The 17,716-nt window shown below is 31.6% G+C and overlaps 1 long non-coding RNA gene across 1 annotated transcript; it reads left to right on the forward strand.

The window, feature by feature from the left end:
* Positions 1–2,610: 2,610 nt before the first annotated feature.
* Positions 2,611–15,598, forward strand: LOC114331775 (uncharacterized). Its single transcript, XR_003652706.2, has 2 exons — positions 2,611–2,716; positions 15,216–15,598. It is a non-coding gene; the product is annotated as an uncharacterized LOC114331775 (long non-coding RNA).
* The last annotated feature ends 2,118 nt before the right edge of the window (positions 15,599–17,716 follow it).

Raw genomic sequence — 17,716 nt, forward strand, 5'->3', positions numbered from 1 at the left:
ATCGTCTGTTACACTTTGCTGTAAGGGAGAATAAGGAAAGGGTGTGGTTGTTATTGGTTATTGTTAACATATGTTATACCATATATAGTGTTGGAGTTTGTAAGTTCTTACAATATTTTTTATATATTCAGGACTTCTTCTCTAACCCCCCAGGCAACCAACTGACGTCATATAACGTCGAGGAAACGTCAGTTTTGGTTGAATATATTCACGTATTTGAAAATTACGTCATATAGACGTCTTTTGTAGGTGACTTTAAATACGTAAGATTAATGACGTTAAAGTAACGTTTAAAAAACGTTTTCTTTCCAGACAGTTTAAGTCTGACGTCACAAAATTGGGAGGAGCTTGTTTGTATTACTCCAAACAATTTCGTTAAATAATTTTCATAAGAAATTTCTCATTTATTGTTTACGTGGTTTGTGTCTTGTGTGATAAAATAAGACTTTTCATTTAGATATTTAGTTGAAGAAACGTGTTAATTAAGAGATTTGTATTCGTTTTTGCTCAGTGAGTTAGTTTAATGCAGTATTCTTCTTGACAACTGTTTGAGGTTATGTTTATTTTCTGTTAATGAACTAATTATGTGTTATCGACTTTTATCGAGTAATTTGTTAATAAATTATTTATTACTTTGTATGTTTTTTCAGTTTTGACACAGTAAGTAGGTATACTTATATAAATAGTGAAAATTCTATAATGCGAGGGCTGGTACAATCATGCAGAATCAATGTTAGATTACTTCTAATGCACAAGCGATCTTAAACAAATAGTAGTATATCTTCATCGACACATGAGACGTAGACCTATAGGTTTCATGTTACCTATTTTTTATACTACCTATTTTGAAACATCTGAAAGAGGTCACTTTTTGAAAGTATTAAAGACGTGAATATTACCGACGTATAAAAGACGTCACCTTTTAGACGTTTTAAAATCGTCACAATTATGACGTCAAATCGATAAGACAAATACACGTGATTTTCAACGTCGATACTACGTCATAGAAACACGTCAATTGGTCATTTTTATGACGTGTTATCTACGTTATAAAAACGTCGTTTGGTTGCCTGGATAAAGAAAATTTTAGATGTGGTCCTCGCTTTGTCTTCAAGTGCTTCCGTCTAACCACAGTTGGCGATAACCTTTGCAAAATTTTTCTGATGATTCTTAGCCACGCCAACTATCGTTTACGAAAACCATGTCTACCTCAAACTTTCTTCAAAGAGCTTTTTGATTCCAATGTTCTTGTGCATTGTCCAATTTTGTTATATGTCTTAACTTTTGTTACACTTTTCTTCCATTTATTTCGATCTGAGCATAAGTTCCTCCAGTTTCTCCCTTTCAGAATTTTCATATCTCTCATGACCTGGTCCTTTCATCTCTATCTATGTCCTCCTCCCCTTGGTCTTTCAGTTTATGTCTTCCATCTGGTGACCTTAGTATATAGTTTTAGTAGATCGTTTTTCCTTCTCTCTATATTTTTATGGCATCTTTAATAAGTCTGAAGAATGCTGTGTCCTTTACCAAGCTGTTGAAGAAATCAGGACTATAAAAATGCACTTTTTATGCAACACTGCTAAAAGTATCGTGTATTTTACATTGTACATCACTGTTACTACATCTACAATCATCACCAATGTCTATCATATATATAAAAATCAATTGCTATTCGTGTGTCTCGCTAAAACTCGAGAATGGCTGGACCGATTTGGCTAATTTTGATGTTGAAATATTTATAGAAATTCAGAGAAGGTTTATATAGTTTTAAATAGTCATTTTAGTAGCCACCAAAGATTTTACATCTACATGTATAAAATACTCTTTTTACAATGTTTGTTGCCATACTTCTCCGAAACGACTTGACCAATTTTTATGAAATTTGGCAGTTGTATTCGACCGGACTGGGAGTGGGTTGTTATCTATATTTCATACCCGTATCTCATAAAGGGGTTACCCGTGACGCCATAACTCTCACAATAATCACATGAAAAATACGAAATTACCGAGCAGAACCCTACTAAAAATTTTTTTCTAGCGCAATCCGTGTCCGAATTACAATATCTTAAGGCGTAGAAATATTCTGAGAACAGAAGAAGAATGAGCAACAAATTTCATCGAAGAAAGGTGCAACTGTTTAACTTTTGGACTTAAATTGGGCAAAATATGAATTTTTTAATTTTTCGAAATTTTCAAGAAATATCCCTAAACCGAACTTTTTTGACGAACGGCAAGCAGAAGAAAAGTTCTGAGCACACGATAAGAACAAGAAGCAAATTATAAAATTTTATTTAATTTTAATTAATTTTGTTTAATTTTATTTAATTTTATTTAATTTAAGTATTTTATTTATTTTTCTTTATTTTATTTTGTTTCATTTTATTTAATTTTATTATTTTTTTTTAATTGATTTATTATTTTTGTTTCATTTTATTTAATGATATTTAATTTTAATTTAATTTTATTTTGATTAATCAACACCTATATATGTAGTTGGGCAACCCAGAACCCAATTATAAATACAGGGTTGTTTTGAATGTAGATAAAATATATAAAGCTGTTATATTCATTATAAGATAAACAAATGAGTACGGCCCTGAATGACCTAACGAAAGGTGTGTTTATTTCTGGTCTCAACAAAAAAAGTGGCAAATTTTGTGCAGAAAAAGTAATAGTTTATTTATAAATAGTTCAGTGACAAGTTTATTAGATACCAGTAAGTGTATTAACCATCGTATTATTTTTGTTTAACATAACGTGGTAAACCAGTTTTGGCTAATTCTTATTTAATAACATCAATAAGGTACGATATAAGCTACAATTTATTCCAGTTATGTTACTGGTTTAATTACATGCTTAATTACTGGTCAGGTCCGTATTAGTTTTGAACACATGTCTCGTGTTAAATTTAAAAATGGAACCTAACATTCAGAGTCTCTCTGACTCGCAACATATACAACAACTGCAGACAAATACCAATAAAACCTATTCATTAGCAACTTCTTCTTTTCCGTCGAAACTGCAAGCGATTGTCTTCAGCGCCTTAGAAAATACGAAGCTGCAAGATTACGTAATTCCGTTGGGCAATCTAATTCAACCAAAAAATATTATATTTTCGTCTCGATTGTTGAACAATCGGATATGTATGTACCTTTCAAGCAAACAACTGGTGGACGAATTTATGCAAAAGCACGGACAAATAAAAATCGAGAATAATATTGTACAAGCTAGAAGACTGATTTCTCCAGCCGAACGTATTGTTTTGTCAAACGTATGTCCCAATATACCACACAGTTTGTTAACTGATTATTTACAAAAAATAGGACTTAATCTTCTCTCCCCAGTCACCTTCCTAAAAATCAGTTCTAATCTTCCTGAATACAATCATATTTTGAGCTTCAGAAGACAAATTTACGTTAGTCCTCACAATATCTCCTTACCCGACTCATTCCTTTTAGACTTCGATAATACAACATATCGAATTTTCTTAGAAACTATGGCCTGTTATAACTGTAAAAAGGCTGGACACATCGCCACAAACTGTCCCGATAAAATGGAATCACTAGCAAATTCAAATAACAGTCAACCGATCTCTTCTTCCTTACCCGAAACTATGCCTCAACCTACAGCTACAATTCTATCTCACGAACAAATTCCTATCGAAGAAAGCTCAGCAAATAATCTAAACAATCCTAATATAGAAGAAAGTCAAGAAGATAGCACCATGGACACATCCATAGCCATTAATGTCGACCTTCAGTCGAAACGTAGTATCAGCGAGGTTCTCACTTCTCCAGAAACAAGTCATACAGAAAAACCCTTTACTGTACCTACATCTAAACCTAAAGTCAAGAAGATTAAAAGCGACGAGGAGCATGTAACATCGAAATCATCAAAATCATATGACATTGAATCTGTCAAAAATTTTATCCAAAATCGTTCGCCCCCTTTTGTCCTCAATTATGACCAACTGAACCTTCTTATTAGCAATATTACTGGCGCGAAAAATCCTATTGATATCATTATTCAAGATTTTACTCCCGACCTAATGCGATTACACCATATGTTAACTGAAGTGTCGTCTGCGAATCTTATGTTGTTCGAGATTTTCCCGTTTATTGATATACCAAAATAGCTTCGCTGTACAGATTGAATAACAATGGAGACAATACGCAACCCTGTCTAACACCTTTTTTAATTTCTATGTTTTCAGTTTCGACATTTTCGATTTTAACCTTTGCTTTTTGGTTCCAGTACAGATTGACAATAGTGAATAGAATAACTATTCACAATAGTTAATAGAATAAGATGGGTCAATATGGTCGCCAACATCACTAGAAGATGTGCACCTTTAGAAGAAGATTAAACAATGGACAAAGCAGAACTGATTGATAATGATGATAATTATTATTTGATTACATCATTACTTTATGGAACATTATAGTCGTCAGTCAGATCAAATTGTATCGTTTTGTAATTATTGCTTCGGTACTTACGGACAATGCAATCATTGAAGTAATTTTTAATGAATATATTATAATTAAATTTTGTTTTTATGCATTCATATGTACATACAGAAACGTGTGTATTTTAATCAAATTAATGAAGGAAGTGCTTACTATTATTAAAAACGTACAGAAAGAACAAAATGGTCGCCAACGAACGAGTGTTTTTACAATTTTATTTCAAGACAGGTGGACTACTAGGAATATTTCCTTGGGCAAAAGATAATAAATTATTTAATTTACAACATATTATTTACACTATGATTTACTTTTGTGATTTAATAGTTACAGCTGTAATAACATACAGGAAAGTACAGCTAAAAGAATTAATGTTGGCTCTGTCCATCTTCACAACAAGGATTTTTAATTTGATTGGATTTTATGGCATCTATAACAACTCTGAAGAGTGGTTTGTTCTGTTTGAAACATTTGAAGGACTCAAGACTGAAAAATTGAATTTATTCTGTAATACAGATAAAAGTACTGTATACTTTAGACTGTACATTACTCTAGCTATACTAGCAACTATTGTCAATTTGTTTTTTATTTATCACTTTAAAAGTATTTTCGACATATTTAATCGTTTGGGCGTGCTTTACTGGATGCTTTCGTCCCTACAATTTCTGTTAGCTCTTGTTTGCATACTTCATACAACAGCTGCACTTCTGGAGATGCTTAATAACTGCAGAGAATTTGTGAAAGGAATATTTCCTTCAACGAAACCAATAGCTTGCTTACTTCGACAGTTGAATATTCTAAAGTCCATATACAAAAATGTTTATACTATATCTCAAAAGTTTAATGTAATATTTGGATCATACATCATCGTTTTTCTTTTTGTGGTGATTTCTGACTCCCTTTACCTGGCTGATACTTTGTTACATTTTGCTTTAAAGGAGAATTGGCAAAGAATATTGTTGCTGTTATCAACTTATATTATGCCACACATAATATTAGAGATTGTAAGTAGTTCTTAAGATTTTAATATTTATTTAAGAAATTGTTTATACGCGAAAGAGTTAAAAATGGTAAATACATAACTAGACTTAGGCAAATATGCAAATAAAAAAGTATGAAATATGCGCATAAATATGCAGTATTTTATGCAAAAATATGCAGTGTTTGGCATGGTTCTGATTAATATTCGTTCTATAAGAAATAAAACTGACGAATTATTTTTGTTTCTGGAGGAATTAGGATTTCCCCCGATAGTTCCGATTACGGAGCACTGGCTTGAAGTCAACGAGCCTTTTTTTGTAGAAAAATATACCACAATTGCCAGGTATGATCGTCCAAGTTCGGCTCATGGAGGCACCCTAATTCTCTCTAGAAATAATGATTTTTCTCTGGTAACAAAATATGACTTTTTGTTTAGTGAATCCGTCTTTGAGTTTTTGATTGAAAGAAATCTATATTATATTCCGCAAAAAAACTTTACAACCATCTCCCTTTACAACTTAAATCTGCAACATGCAACATCTTTCCCAAAGTTCCGTAAAATGACAAAAGCCTATCTATGTAAAAGACCATTATTATTCAATAGAAGAATTTCTTAATGAATAACTAAGAAAATTGGGTTTCATACGCAGTAGCTTAAACTGTCAATTCCTAATGTTGTATTTTATGTTCAATTTGCAATTTATATAAATTTTGCAATTAATTGTTTTTGTCTTTGGTTTTATATCATATTTACTGTATATTGACGATTTATCTAATTTTAGTAAATTGTAGTTGTTATTTATTATTTGTTGTTGATATTATTTTTCTTTTGACTGTATGTAAGCTTTGTCCATAAAATTGTAAAAATTTTCAGTGACAATAAAGCATATTTCTATTCTTTATGCAAAATATGCATATTTATCTAGAAAATATGCACGTAATAAAAAATATTTACAATATTTTTTTATTTACAAAAATACTAACAATATTATAAATACATAACATATACAATTATTTTAACATATAAATATTATTTTGAATTGTGGTAACAATAGATTATCAAATGATGTTCAAAATATTCTAATAAAAACTTATGGTTTCTATCTGAATACATATATTTGTAAATAGAAAACCTTCTTTCGACATCAACTGATGTAACTGGGGCATTTTTCAAATTTACTATAATAGATGGTTCTAAATTAAGTGGTTCGGAAAATGTTCCAGCTAGTACTTGAACCACTTCAGAAAGAACCTGGTAACAACTATTTTTTCCATGGTTACTTTAAATTTTTGAAAAATTTCCTTTCCAATAGTACCTTTAACGTTTTGACACAATGACTCAAATTCTTTTATTAAAACTGTACTCTCTAACAATGATAATTTGGAGGATTCTAATTGAGTTATAGTTTTCTGGACAAAACTATAATTTGATTTTATGAATGACAGTTGCTGTTGGAGGATGTTATTTTGGAAGGCTTGCTTAGCTTCCAATAAAGATTGGCAACTATCATCCGTTAAAAGGTTAATTATTTTTTTTTAAATCAACAAAATGATCAGCATAGGAATTAGCTGCTTCCAACCATGTTCCCCAACGTGTTAAAATGGGTTGCGGTGGCAGTGGAACAGCAGGAAGCATATCTCTGTAACATTGTATTCTTACAGGTGATTTCAGGAATACCTTTTTGACGGTCGCTATTAAACTGTTAACTAGTGGAAATTTATTTATTACTTCCTCCGCAACTCTGTTTATTCCATGCGCTAAACAAGTGACATGTGTATTAAGATTGGATAAAATATTTTTAAATTTTGTCCTGATTTCACCATATATGGTGCCGCATCAGATAAAATAATCAATAATTTATCATTACACACAGCAGGAGGAAGAAAAAAGTTTGCTATTGCTTCTTGTAGAAACTGTGATATTGTTAGAGCGTTGTTTTTTTCCACTTGCTTACAGGAAATTAAATACGATTTTGGAAAGGTTTCATCGCTAGGTACACCAATCAATAAGTGCACAATGTATCTTCCTGACGAGTCAGTGGTGTCGTCCACACATATGTAAAAGTAATTATTACCTATTTCGGCTTTTATGTTGTGGATAACTGAGGAGTATAAAAAATTGACATTATTTCTCTTTAGAGTTCGTTCACTGGGAATGTTTTGTTTGCAATATTTTTTTAAAAAAGAACTAAAGTTTTCATTAGATAATTTTGAAAGCGGTATATTAGAAGATACTAATGCACGACACAAGTCTTCGTTAAAAGTTTCTTGTTCGGTTTGTTTTTTGGAACTTGACTGAAAGCACTTGGTTGATAGGTTGATATTTTTCACCGGATGTGGTTTTTACTTTTTTAGCTAAATGTTTCGCGGTTCTGACATGCTGATCTATTTGACATTTTTTTCAGATGAAATCTAAAAAAGAATATAAATAGTTGTACCAATTTTTAGAATCTAAGATTGTAGAAATAAACTAAAAATGAACCGTTTTTGCATAACAATTAAAATATTTAAATTAAATCAAATAAAAATCGATGTAGTAATCTTGAAAATGTCAAGAAATGACTGTGCAAGAAGGAAGAACCCCCAAATATTTACAAGACGCTCTTTGGTCTTTTCTGTTTACATCTAAAGAAAAAATACTGTCAGCATAAATTAAAATTACTTAATTAATTAAGTCCAATATATGATATGTTTTTACTTTTAGCAAAATTAAAGTAAACTATGCTATTGTTGGAAAAAAATATTAGCGATCTTTCAGTAGACTATTGAATGATTTGAATTTTAAACAGGTATCCTATTTTTTATCGCAAGGAGTTTAAAAATGCTTGAAAAAAGAAAAAATACATCGATTTATTGCGAACTAGTTTTGTGTCGGTACTTTTCTTAAACATAATCTCCAATTTTAAAATCTTTGTTTGTACCACCGTGTAAATTTTTAAAGTAAAATAAAAAATTTTAGATAGAATTGTAGATAGAATTTAAACTAGACAACTAGTGTGGTATGGTCACGTGAAACGAATGAATGAAGATAGATGGCCAAAGAAAGCTTTGAATTACATACCACACCAAAGAAGAAGAAAGGGAAGACCTTCAGTTGCCTGGGAAGAAAATATACGGCACATCATGAAAGATAGAGCCATCAAAGAAGACGAATTGATGGACAGAAAACGATGGCGGTCGAAATGCGAGAAGCGGCAGAGGCTGTAGGAACCTGGCTTATAGATAGATAGAAATAAAAAATAATACTTATGTACTTACGGTTTTGCCATACAATATGAGCAATAAACTTTATCCATATCCATAGATACCTCGTTGTAAGGTTTTATCCAAGTTGAAACATTGCTTATTTTCGGCATTTTCAAAGAACAATAACACTGGGGAACACATTTTTTGTTGAGTTAGATCTGACACTTGTTTTTCGCTAATTTTTGGCGTCCGAATCTAAGAATAACCTCAGATTTTGTCTATCACGTCAACTTTTTAAACTGAGGTGCCCATTGAGTGGCCATATCTTACTTTATGAGGTGCCCATGCTTTATCTTTATCACCAAGTTTCACTTTAAAATAGGCAAAATATGCTTGTCTGATAAACGTACTGATGTTTGTCCTTTGACTGGGAATGGTAAAACTGCCACATATATAACAAAACGAATGTGGCCTATTTTCGCACTTACGACGTGTAGGAGCAGAGGTAGCCATAAGGAAACGATTCGGTTCAAACACACTAAGTAGTTCTATACACTTCAGTAACGAAATAGTAAATACTGCTAACCGACACACAACGTTTTACCACAATATTAACTGAGTATAACAGACGTAACTAAAAAAGAACATGCATGTCTAGACCAGTTGCAGTTATCAGCGCGTCATTCCTCCCACCTACATAGAAAACGAACGTGACGTGATAGAAGAAAACTAAAAACAGTTTTAAAACCAGCATACCTAATTCTATAGAAAACAGCTAAAAAATCTAACTCAACAGAAATTAAGTTTCAAATTGTTCCCCAGTGTAATTATTCACAATTAGAAATACACGTTGTTTACGCCTCCAATTTTACAACAAAAGAGACATAAACTGACAAACACAAACCCTTAATTCCAGGACAAAACGTGACAAAACTATAAGCCGCTGCTGTCTTTTATTAGTTACTATACCAAGAATTTGAAAACCAAGTGATTATAAAACAAAATTAAATATTGGCATTTTCATGCTATAATATCTGTAAGTTTGAATATAAAAATATATAGTTAACACCAAATTTTCAAATTATGTGCACTTTATACTTTATGCTCACTTTTATAAAAATCTGCAAAATTTGACATTTTTGCATTTTTTATGCATTATATGCAAAATATGCAATTTGCATATTTGCGTAAGCTTAGAAATCAAAATTTTAGTATTTTATTCTTATCTAGTTATATGTTATATAACTAAGAACAAAATACTAAAATTTTGATTTCTAAACATCACTACATCTATTTCGGCAGAACTATATGTGTATATCTCTCTAATATTCACTACATCTATTTCGGCAGAACTATATGTGTATATCTCTCTAATATTATTATATATAGTTTTTAACTGAATAAGTTGAGGAGAGGAGAGCTGTTTATCTCAAGTTGGTAATTCAGACATATCTGTATTTTGCATTTATTAATTTCCATAGATTCTAATGAAGATAGCGTAAAACCTTGATTTTGAATATAGGGAACTTAAAATTGATGAATGATGATGATCTAGAAAAAGAACTACGTACGTAGAATCTGTTTTTCTATTATTAAAAGCTCTTTTCTGTTCTGATATAGGTACGTTTATTAAAGGTTCTATACCAGTTAGTCCGATGTACGTTTTTGGGCAGTCACCACCTGTAATTTTATACATATACACCTCTGTGTAAATGCTGTTTGTTTTCTCTCTTGTTGCTTTTAATATATTTACTACCAGCATGAAAGCTGTTATTCTTTGTTTAAGCCATTGTGAAGTTTGGACAACATAATAACTCTGACAATCCAAACAAAGCAACTTGTAGAATCTCTTTGTTTTAGAGTTAAAGGTTAGAGTCTTGACTTTTACAGAAGGGATTACAGCCTGGTTGCACCAACAAATCTTAAGCTCCAGCTTAGCTCAGCTCAGCTTATAGATAGGGCTGCTTTAAGTCTCACTTACGTTGTACCATAATTTTCGATTTTTATCTATGCAATTCACGTAGCAATCCATTGTGGCAAGTTGAAAATTAATCCAGTAGCGGCCCGTGAGGTAGTGCCGCAGACCCATGGCACTACCTTCCAACTATGCAGAAGCATATTTTTATTTTTAAAATCTTTTAATGCCTGTTAATTTTTTGTGTGTATTTCTTTTTATCTTCATAAACTATATAAAATCTGGCAACTGTGCGCGTAGTACAATCGCTGCCACTTACAGCGGAGGTTATTCGGCTGGAGAATCTTGAGCCAAAATTGGTACTGGCACGGCTGAAAAGAAAGATTTTACGAGCATCCTATATAAGTGATAGAGAAAGAGCTATATTGGACTATTTAGTATACCTTAAATAAGAATCTCGTGCTGGGCACAAGGACAAGGGTATCTATTTATTTTGAGTTTCTTTAAGTGCTGGCTTGTCGCTTTTGTTATGTCTATTTTCTGTTGTTAAAATATTTGTATTTATAATATTATAATTTATAATATTATTTTTAAACTTTTAGTGCATCATGATCGTGGGTGTAATATAAATAATGTTTTAATTATTTCTTAAGTTTAATTTATTAATTGACAGTGAATCAGGTTAGTATCTTAAAAAACTCTGTTGGTGGTTTTTCTTTACAAATTTTATAAGGTTTTGTGGAGCTTTCGAGTTAGCTTAAAGAGGTCACGACGAAAAAAAATTCACAAAATAGAAGCATATTTAAGGAACTGGTCAATTTTAGCGCCGAATTAGACAACGACTTAAAGGTTGCTTCTAATTTATTTATGTCGGAGAAGTTTTCTGCTTACAAGCGTCGGTTCCCCGAATCATTTTTTAATAAAACATGGAGACAATTTTCATTTTTAAACAAAACTCGGTTTAAAACTGAGTTATAAGTACTGTATTAGTGAGACGAATTAAGTACTACTTTTGAGGCTATTCCGCTATGAGTTTTATTAAATGAGGAACATTGGAAGAAACTATTAAACTTTTAGGCATTTTATTTACCATTTATATATCAATATCTGAAGCAGAACGCTGTTTTTCGATGTTAAAACGAATTAAAACATTGGTTAAAAATACAATGAAAGAAGAACGACTTGGGTATGTTATCTACAGGAAAGCATTTTGTAAATGGTATTGATAATTTTAATAATAAAGTCATTGAAAACTTTGCAATAAAAAAAAACAAGAAGGATGTATCGTAAACTTTAAAAGTGGTATTAACACAACTTTGTACATGTGTGTAAATAATGAAATAGTATTATTTTTATAATTTTGTAAGTAGAGACTAAATCGTAATACAAGCTAAGTAATAGTAGCAGTAAATAATGGTTGTAAGTTGAGAGTTTTTTATTGTTAATGAATTTACGGAACTGTTTTGATAAATTTTGAACAATTTCTTGGCACCTCAGATAAATATACATAAGATACATAAGGTAAAAGTATCAGCGCCTATTTTTTTTAAATTGTTGTTTTATAACTTTTTTGACAATATCGTAAACCCGTCACTAAAAATTTTGGCGGCTGTCCGAATTCTGGCACTACCTTTTTAAAGTGGTACGAGCCGCCACTGAATTATTTATCTAAGACTCAGTGGTGCAATATGTTTCGTAAACTGAGCCTAAGGCACGTATTAACCTTAAAATCTATTGGGGCAACCAGGCATTAATGCTTTATTAATGGCAACATTAACATTCTGTATTGAATTTGTTGTAATGCTCTGATCGGTGGGACCATAGATATATAATATAGTATTACCGAACCTGGGTGGGACCGTTAAAAATATTGTTAAAATGCTACTCCCAAATATTTCTGTGGCAGAGCTGTCACTGCTTTTTCATGGGAATTATTAGTAATGAAAAACTAATCTTGAATAACTATATTAATTTCTATATAATATTTATCTACAATTTCCAATCATCTTTCGAAACTTATTATCTTTCTTTGCATTTTCTCGTTTTCCTTTTAAACTTGTTTGTTTTTTTTTAGTATTTTATTTTCTTATCTAAATTTTTGTACCCATATCTCGTTTGTAATCCCGAAAATTCTATCGCATTTCTTGCATCTACCATTGAATAGGCTCTATATGTTTTAAGTCTGATTTTATTCCTCTTATTTCTTTTTATCTTATTCTTTTTATGGCTTGTCTTACCTCATTAAGTGTTATTGGAGGTGCATCTTCCAAAAGGTTAAGACACCATTCCTTGATTTATTATCATTGAAGAGTTACATAAGATACGTAATTATCACAATATACAGGCAGCGTGTCTACTTAAGTTGAAAACATATGGGAAACTTTTTTATTATTAATTTTACGAAAAAAAGTTATTCTTCATAAAAAGTTCTGCATGCTCTAAAACCTAAGATTCAACCATTAAATATCATATTTTATCAATATTATACGAGGTATGTCAAAAAATATGAATTTCGTTCAAGGGTAAAGTACATTTATTTCTCTGAATATCGAAAATTCTTATTATGAAAAGTTGTTTGGAATTAAAAACTAAGATCAAATATGCATTTATATGCTTCTTATTGAAAAAATTTCCAAACTTTTCTCAAATTTATGGATACTTAACTTCATTTTTATTTATTACACATAAAATAACTCTTTTATTATTACTTTTACGAAAAAAGGTATTCTCTATAAAAATCTCTGTATATCCTAAGCCCTAAGATGCAATCATCAGATATCACATTTTATTAATTTTATACGAGGTATGTCAAAAAATATGAATTTTACTCAGGAGTAAAGTACCTTTATTTGTCATAATATTGAAAATTATTACAAAAAGTTGTTTAAAAACAATGTTTCAATATGAGATTACATCCTTCTATTTGAAATATTGTGAAATATAAGGGTACATACTATACTCATGAGCGAAATTCATATTTTTTGACACACCACGTATAAAATTAAAAAATGTTTATATATAATGGTTGTATCTTAGTTTTTAGACCATGCAGGGCTTTTTATGTAGAATAACTTTTTTGTGTAAAATGAATAATAAAAGAGTTCATATTTGTAATTTTGTAATGAAGTATCATATTTGTAATAAATAAAAACGATGTTGGGTATTCATAGAGAAAAATTTGTCAAATATTTTTTTTCAATTAGAAGCATGTAATTGCATATTTGATCTTAGTTTTTAATTCCAAACAACTTTCCATAATAAGAATTTTCGATATTCAGAGAAATAAATGTACTTTACCCTTCAACGAAATTCATATTTTTTGACATACCTCGTATAATATTGATAAAATTTGATATCTAATGATTGAATTTTAGGTTTTAGAGCATGCGTAACTTTTTATGAAGAATAACTTTTTTCGTTAAATTAATAATAAAAAAGTTTCCCATATGTTTCCAACTTAAGTAGACACGCTGTATAAGTTTTCTTCTAGGATCATGATCATTGTAACGTTTTCATTTCTTAACCCGCCATTACACGCGCTATGAGGAAATCCCTCACCATATTTGTTTATAACCAATGAAATTGTGTAAACTAATACGATAACCTTAAGCACCCAGGAATGCCTTTAGCATGGTTTATGAGAGGGTATGAAAAAGTTATAGAATATTTCAGGCGGCCAGTGTGCTGTGTGATAGTTGAAAGAAGAGACATCCCTCTTCAAGTGAGGGAATTCCTCACTGCGCGTGCAATCACAGTGAAATCACGTTTCTGTTATCTCAAAGAAACTTTTAGGTTTTTATTTAATATTTAGGTAGGTTTAATTAAAATATTATTGTTTGGATTAGGTTAGGAACAGTGGCACACCGAGGGGGGTTTGGGGGTTAAAATCCCACCCAGAGCCTATAGAAATATATATAAAAGAAAGTAGGAAAATGTAACTTGTCTTTCACAAATAATACAAAAAACTTTCGGTGCCCAAGCAAACCACCCCCCCCCCCCAGAGGAAAATTCTGGGTGCGCCACTGGTTAAGAACCCAGTTTTAAATGTACCTATTCTATTTGGGAAATAAGCCACAATTTAACTTGAAAAATTGATTTTATTGACGTTTCGAATTCCACCTCGGACGTCGTTATCAAAATACAAAATATTAATAGTTAATAATTACATAAATGCCACAAAGAAATAGCTTCAGAACAGTTTTTAATTTTAATTTGTATTTTTAGTAAAATGAATTCGCGTAAAGAACGTTAATTTCTTCAGTGGCTTGCTGAAATTGAAAATTAAGAAAACTTGCTTTTGATCTATATTATTTTTACTTTTTTTTTGTTAATTTAATAAAAAAAATTGGTTTACGAGACTTTCTATAATATGTGAGTACAACCCATTTTATATTTATACATGTTGACATTCATTCTTCCTCGAAATAAGTCGAATTTATGTAGGTGAGGGCGACGCTCATACGCGTGCAACCACGTCACAATAGAAGACGCGTGTAACGGCGGGTTAATAAAGTGGGTGAATCCAACATATAATAATTTACTCTCATGAATTTTATAAATGCTTCCCCCTTTAAGCTTTTGTATAAATTTACTACCTACCTCGTTAATGAAGCCTGTCCGAAAAGATTCAATATAATATATTAAATTAAACTAATATAACTTATTTTTAGGTTTTCTCTGTGTCGATGGCACTATTCTCAAACCGAGTAGAACAAGCTGGCGAAGATCTCTTAAGACTCTGCTACAGTTTGCAAAAAGACGTAGAAAATCCGCTGATGCTCACCCAACTGAAGCTACTCACAGAGTTTTTTCGAGGGCTCAGACCGAAAATTCAAGTGATTGGATATTTCGATGTAAATAAAAGGTTAATACCCGTGATGATTTCGCTTATAACTTCCTATTTGATCATTATAATTCAATTTCAAGGCCGTGTACTATAAAAACGTTTGTTTATTTATCTATGTAGGTGTAATTGAATGTATTTTATTATGTAAATTACTTAAATATTGTTTATGTTGTTTAGTTTTATTGTATAAACTAATATCATTCAGAAGTTGTCTATTTTTATATTTAGAATATTATATCCCAATTACTATCCCAACTATAACAATAAAACACTGAAAACGTTTGTTTTCTATACTTCCACAAAATTTATTACAACTAAGTGACTACAGCTGTTTCGGCAGAGTGCCTTTCTCAAGTGATATAATTTACAATGTGTTTGCCTTTTTAAGTCTTTAAATGAAGAGGTTGAGGAGTGGGGAGTTGTTTGTCTCGAGTTGGTCATTCAGAATTATATCTGTATTTTTCAATTTATGAATTTCCATAGATTCTAAAAAAGATAGCTTAAGGCCTTTATTTTGGATATGCAGAATTTGAAACTCTTCATTGAAAGAATGATTATGATCTAGAAGGTGAAGTGCGTATGTAGAAGTGTCTGTTTTTCTATTGTTGAAAGCCCTTTTGTGTTGTGCTATCCGTTTGTCAAAGGTTCTGCCAGTTTGACCGATGTAAGTTTTCGGACAGTCACCACAAGTTAGTTTGTACACACCACTCTGTAGTGGCTTTCTCTTTCGGCTTTTATTGTTCTTAATATATTTACTTAAGTTGTTGTTAGTTCTGAAGGCTGGTGTTATTCCTTTCTTTTTTATGTATCTGGCTATTTTTGTTGTTATCTTGCCAGTATATGTGAGAGAGCAGAAGGTACTGGGTTCTTTCTGTGGTGGTGGATACACTAATTTTAGGGCTTTCTTATTTAAACCAAAAACTCCATAAGAAAGCCCTGAAATTAGTGTATCCACCACCACAGAAAGAACCCAGTACCTTCTGCTCTCTCACATAGACTGGCAAGATAACAACAAAAATAGCCAGATACATAAAAAAAGAAAGGAATAACACCAGCTTTCAGAACTAACAACAACTTAAGCAAATATATTAAGAACAATAAGAGCCGAAACAGAAAGCAACTACAGAGTCGTGTTTACAAACTAACTTGTGGTGACTGTCCGAAAACTTACATCGGTCAAACTGGCAGAACCTTTGACAAACGGATAGCAGAACACAAAAGGGCTTTTAACAATAGAAAAACAGACACTTCTACATAGGCACTTCACCTTCTAGATCATAATCATTCTTTCAATGAAGAGTTTCAAATTCTGCATATCCAAAATAAAGGCCTTAAGCTATCTTTTTTAGAATCTATGGAAATTAATAAATTGAAAAATACAGATATAATTCTGAATGACCAACTCGAGATAAACAGCTCCCCACTCCTCAACCTCTTCAGTTAAAGACTTAAAAAGGCAAACACATTGTAAACTATATCACTTGAGAAAGGCACTCTGCCGAAACAGCTGTAGTCACTTAGTTGTAATAAATTTTGTGGAAGTACAGAAAACAAGTTTTCAGTGTTTTATTGTGAGATAAAATGAACTTCCATCAAGTAACGGTCGAATCCATCAATTATCCCAACTTTTGATCCAAGTATATGCACCAACGACTGATGCAACAGAAGATAAAGTAGAAACATTTTATCGACATATTGAAGAGGCCCTGAAAATAACAATGAGCAGAGGAATCACTGTATTTATGTGCGATTTCAATGCAAAAGTCAGCAGGGGAAGAGCTGGAATAATATTGAGTGATCAGATACTAGGGGAACGTTACAAGAGGGGATATCGGCAAATACTATTCTGCCAAGACCAAAAACTAGTAATCAAAACCTATTCTTTAAACTACCCATGAGACGGTTATATACGAGGCGGTCGTCAGCGGATAAGCCGGAAAGAGTGGTACGGAATCAGGTCGATTATATAATGATGAAAGAGATATCGTAATGCCATCAAATCACTGAAAATCTCTCTCTCTCTCTCTTCAATCCTGACCCACCGAGTGGTCGACGTGATGTCGTGTATTGTCCGTCTCCAAAGATCTCTGTCTCTGGTCATTTCTCTTCACTGATGCATAGGCCTTTTGCATATTCCTCTAATTTGATCGGTACAGCTTGTTGGGTATCTTCCTAGTGATCTTCGGCCTTCCACTTTTTTTAGGGCAGTTTAAAAACAATAGATAACAACTTCTGCAAAGAAACTTCGTAAGAAGTTTCAGTTGCTTTCTCAATTTCTTCCAGCTTGATTTATTTATACAACTATTTATAAAAAACACAGACATG

This window comes from Diabrotica virgifera, chromosome 8, assembly GCF_917563875.1.
Source record: "Diabrotica virgifera virgifera chromosome 8, PGI_DIABVI_V3a".
NCBI classification, from domain to species: Eukaryota; Metazoa; Arthropoda; class Insecta; order Coleoptera; family Chrysomelidae; genus Diabrotica; species Diabrotica virgifera.